We start from the raw sequence: 5,487 nt of genomic DNA on the forward strand, positions 1-5,487 counted from the left end.
CATTAATTTATAAATTATACTATAATTATACTACATATTTTGCTTCGCATATTGTCGAATATTTTTCTAAACACGATTACGATTAGTATCGAAACATGATTTGATATAATTATTAATAATTAAAAATTAATTAACTTATAATAAACGACATGAAACTGTATCGCAACGATAAATCTTTATCGCATCGCAATCATTAATTACTGCGAATAAAAATTGAAACAGGGGATACATAAAAGGGGATAAAAGAATTAATTTTGTTATGATCTTTCAATTATTAATGCTTATTATAATAATTTCCTTAACGATATCTATTAGAATTAAATAAATTTCAACCAATGCTTTAAATTTTCTTAATCAGCAATAACTCATAGAAGATTTCAATGACGAATTATAACAATAACGTAGTATAAGTCGTCCTTGGCGATATAAACAGTACCGCGGTAATATTTTTGATTTACGGTCATTCGCACAATAACCTTGAGCAATAAAGTAGTGACGTTTCATATATTATCAAATTCTTTCTTTACATAGTCGACCCTGGCGATATAAACAGTACCGCGGTAATGTTTCTGACTTACGATCATTCGCTCAGTGGCTCTTGAGCAGTGAAGTAGTGATGTGAGACGTTTCATATATTATCAAATTCTTTCTCTAAACACAATTGCAAGTGCAACGAGAAACTTTTCGTGAATAAGTGTAAGTGCAACGAGGATTAAAGTGCCACGAGAAAAGAACGAAGGAAGCAAAAGAAAAAAGAAGGTTTTGGAAGTGGATGGATTAATAAGATATGATGTAAGTCATTAATATAAATTAATTATCACATTCATTATTTATTATATTGTTGCGTCTCCGCATCCCGTCCCGCTGAATGTATTCGTCACCCGTTGAATTCTTTCGAAGAAGATCGTTTTCGCGCGCGTTGTCAAGATATTGTTATAAACAACGACTGTCGGAGAGTCTAAGCCCAACTGTCAAGTTGTGCGGACGCGCGTCTATTTGTGATCCGTTTTACGATTATTCTGAATTCTTGTATGTTACTCGCGATTTATTAAAATTCTTGTGCACCTTAAATCGCGTTATTATTTACGAGTGCACGAGCGTCAGCGTATGCCGATTGTGTCGCGCGCGTTCGATATATATCGCATTCGATATATACCGCGTTCCGCGGACGCAACAATATATAAACTATTTATCAATAAGATATATATTCAAAATATACATATTTCTCGTTTCGTTTTATTTCTTTGATTGTGATTTAATAGTGATTTTAAATTGTAACATATATAATACATATACTTACAAAAAATATTCCATTTTATTTTAAAATAATTAAAACATTTATAAAATTTTTTATTAATTAATATTTTCGGATACTTTTATGTTTTATAAAACATTTCAAATTAATATATTTATTTAAATATTTCACATATAAAAAAATAGAAATTTATCATATTTTTAAAAGTTTATATCTAAGAAATATAAATTATTTTGTAATTACGCAGTTTATAATATTAAAATATATCTATTTAAAAGTAAAAATGTAACAATTAATTGCGCGCAATAATTAAATTTAAAATCAATTATTTTGAACATTGCTTTGTATAATAGATGTTCTCTTATCCTTTATATTTTTATTTATCGTTTATATTTGCGAATTTAAATTTATGTACTATATTACAAAATAAATTTCAAATTATGTATTATATTATATATAAAATTATATATAATATAACCCTCCCATGGGGTACACCTTGTCGCGGTGGGAGGGCTTAGTACTTGGATGGTGCCTTGAGGTTTATCTTAAATTTTTCTATTTATGATCAATCTTAAGGTGCCTGAATGGGAAGCTAAGTACCCTTTCGCGTCGTCGGTACCGTCAACGTGCCGCGGACGGCAAGCGCTTCGTTACCGCGTTTTCGCGTTGTAGTATTCTCGCGTCGTCGCGTTTTCGCGGAACGTTTGGACTTTTTCATATAAAAATCCCAATTTCATTTATTGTCACGAGTCTCTACTTCCGATGCTAATTAACTGGGATGTTTCACCGAGTTTGCACACGTTGCTATGCAACGTACACTCGCGCCTTGTGCATCGCGGCACTTGGTGATGCCGGCCGCGCAGAACGTTTGTCCAGTACAAAATGTACATGGGCGCGCGGGTTCGAGCTTCGCGCTCGATCGGCTTAGTGATGGTCACGCTCTACTTCGTCAAGTGATTCGGCCCGAATTGTCTAGGACTTGATCGATTGTTCGGAATGGTCGTTAATGGGTCCCTTCTCTTTGCTCGTCTACAGCCATACGCCCAGCGTGTGTTAACCCTGTCGAGACTCCGTCGAGTGGATTCCCCTAGGCACGATTTTCGCTCGGTAAAAGGAGTTGCCTCCCCATTTTCTAAATTGCTGAATGTTAGCATTTAAAAAATGTGGGTATCATCTTCTTCTACCGTCTACCAGCCTTGTGTACTGCGCTAGAGATATAGCATCCGTGCGGGTCACCTGAAATCGTGCTTAGCGGGTCCAGGTTCGATACGAGATAGGATAATTATGCGCGAAAAAGAGTTGGTGAACTTCATTTTCCTCTATTTCCGTCAATCGTTTCGTCTTCTTTCCGGTTTGGACCTAGTCCTTGCTCGTTGTATCGTTGCATTCCCGACCGGTTGACTCGAAGTTGATTCTCGTAAGTGAAATGGGATTTTCGCTCGTACCGAAACCGGGAGTGCCGTCTAAAGTATATACATATTAAGTATATACATCGCGCGATCAAATATAAAATTTTTAATCGCATCGAAATACTGCGGAAATCGTTAAGTATCGCGCGTAAAATAGCGAAAATAGCGATATAAAAATATCGCTCGTGAGTGCGGGAGTACCGTTGAAAGTATCGCGCGTCAACAACATGAGAGGAGGAGGAGGCCTGGGAGAGGCATCAGGCACCTGTAAAGCAACTCTATGGTAAATAAATTATCGCTTATATATGATTATTTATTAATTGCGTACGCGCGATTTAAATTAAGTAATTAATCGCGTAATTTGATTTTTTATTTACATGACTTAAACAAGAGAAAAAGAGAGAAATTTTTACATAAAAACTGTAATTTAAAAGTTTCTACGTTCGAATAGCTTTTAATAGAATTATTAAATTATTACTTATTAGTAGAATTTTTTTCAAAATTTATAAAATTGTTTATCTGCTTATTATTTAGGTGCGTCGGATATAAAATTAAATGCATATAATAATAATTTTTTGACCGTGACTACAATTTGAATCTTCTTTGTATGTTACAGACCAACAAACTATTGTCAGAGGAGGAAGAGGCCTGGGGGAGGCATCTTGCATCGGCGAAGCAACCTGATGGTGAATATTTATTATTTGTATATTAATTATTATAAATCGTACGCATAATAATTTGTTCTTTTAATTTAAAGGAATTAGAGAGAAAGAATTTTATAAATATAAAAATTTCTATGTAAAAAATAATTTCAAAATATATAAAATCTTCCCATACGTGTTTATATCTGCTTATTATTTTACACAACGGATATGAAATTCCGCACAATAATAATTTTTTGAAATATTGATTGTATTTTGAACTTTGTTATAAATGAATTTTATATTTGTATGTTACACGTAGTTTTAACGACAACGTAGTTTCGATAACGACAACTCCGCTGCTGCACATCAATGCCACGGTGAGTGCCAAAAACTTTTATTTAATTTTAAGGTAACGGTAGAGATTGTAGATAAATCCGTTGCCTTAAAATGGATGAGCTAGGATAGATTAAATAACTTTTAATAAATTCGTTCGAAATGTATTGCATCCATCGCGAAAATATATTGCAGTATTTTAATTATAAAGAAAGAAGATCGAGAAAAGATCATTTTTATATAAATTTTATCTAATTTATTGAAAAGAACATTAAAAATTTTATCAATTACATCTGATGCTAATTTATTCTTATAACGCGTATTTATCTTATTCACTTATCTTATTCTAATATCTTATTCTTATAGCTCATCCATTATAGAATTTGTTGTAGATATTGTTTTTGAACTTAATGTAAAGCCAAATGATTAATTAATGAAATAACTTGTAATATGATGTGTTATACACATATTAATTTTATATTTTATTATAAATTATGCATTACTATAAAAATTTATTAATTATATATATTATTATAATATCAATCAATTTTTATAATTTGTACAGAAAATTTTTATATTATAAAAATTTTATATATTATACTAGGCTGCTAACAACTAAAGTCAGGATAATCATTTACAATTGGGCAGGATACATATACAGATTAGATTAATGTATACATGTTGTGTCATTTCATTTTGCCGGCATTTATTAAAATAAATATAAACTGCAACGAGATAAAAATAAATAATATAAGCAGTTATAAAATATTAAAATATAGTATTAAAATAAATATACAAGCAATAATTATATAAATTACAATTGCATCTTTCGAGAGTGACAGTGTTACGTTAAATTCTGTGATACCCGGCATAAATTCTGCCTAATTATAAATGGTTGCTTTTGTTTTATATTTTACCATATGAAATATAGCCGTGTTAGCACTCTAATACAATATATGGAAATTTGTAATTTGGCTTTATTTCAGTTTAAAAAATGAAATTGAATTTATTTTTAAAAATGCTTTAAAAATAAAATCTAAATTATTAAAATTATTTTTTTCAGGAATATTAAGAAAATTGTACATAATTATTAGTGTTTAAGAAATATCATGAATACATTCTTATGCAAATTACACCAAAAATTACATAATAATAATACACGAAAAATTATCCAAAGTATACGTATAATGATTATATAATATTAATTCATTAAATTAACATATTTGATTTTATAGTATATATTTTTGAAATATTCGTTAAAAGAGTAACTGTTTGTATTTTCATATCAAAGAGTCATTAATAAATTCGAAATCTATTTATAAATTCCATATCGCGCGGAACTGAATATTCATGAAATAAATTATGATTACGAAAATACCGTGCTTTTTCCGCGTTCTTTTGCGTTTTTAGACGAGATTTTAATAAAAGATCTTATTGCCGTCCCTCTCAAATAATATTCTCAAATATTGCTAATTAAAAATAAAAAAATATCGAATAAGAGTATAAAGAGTCGATGTTAAGTTAGCGATTAAGTATTAGCTTCACAAAATTTAACGATCGCCTTCGATGTTATGAAATTGCGAGTCGATTATTATACGGATTTAATGATTTACTTTCAATTCGATTTATGTATTTACAAATTTCGTATCCGAAATAAATATTTGTAAAATTAATAAATTACGGAAACATATCATATTTATTTCCGCATTCTTTCCCTATTCTTAAACGAAATTGCCATTTTAATAAAGGATCTTACCGCTGTCCCTCTCGTGAAATAATATTCCTGAATATTGTGCGCTAATTAAATATAAAAAAATATGGAATAAGAGTGTGAAAATTCGATGTG

The 5,487-nt window shown here is 30.3% G+C and overlaps 1 long non-coding RNA gene across 1 annotated transcript; it reads left to right on the top strand.

The window, feature by feature from the left end:
• The first annotated feature begins 2,756 nt into the window (after nucleotides 1-2,756).
• Nucleotides 2,757-4,817, top strand: LOC145966626 (uncharacterized). The gene is made up of 4 exons (XR_014437090.1): nucleotides 2,757-2,947; nucleotides 3,281-3,350; nucleotides 3,628-3,685; nucleotides 4,705-4,817. It is a non-coding gene; the product is annotated as an uncharacterized LOC145966626 (long non-coding RNA).
• Nucleotides 4,818-5,487: the final 670 nt, after the last annotated feature.

Source organism: Camponotus vicinus, unplaced genomic scaffold, assembly GCF_025532165.1.
Source record: "Camponotus vicinus isolate PSW18456_S1 unplaced genomic scaffold, iyCamVici1.0 SCAF_2, whole genome shotgun sequence".
Classification (NCBI taxonomy): domain Eukaryota; kingdom Metazoa; phylum Arthropoda; class Insecta; order Hymenoptera; family Formicidae; genus Camponotus; species Camponotus vicinus.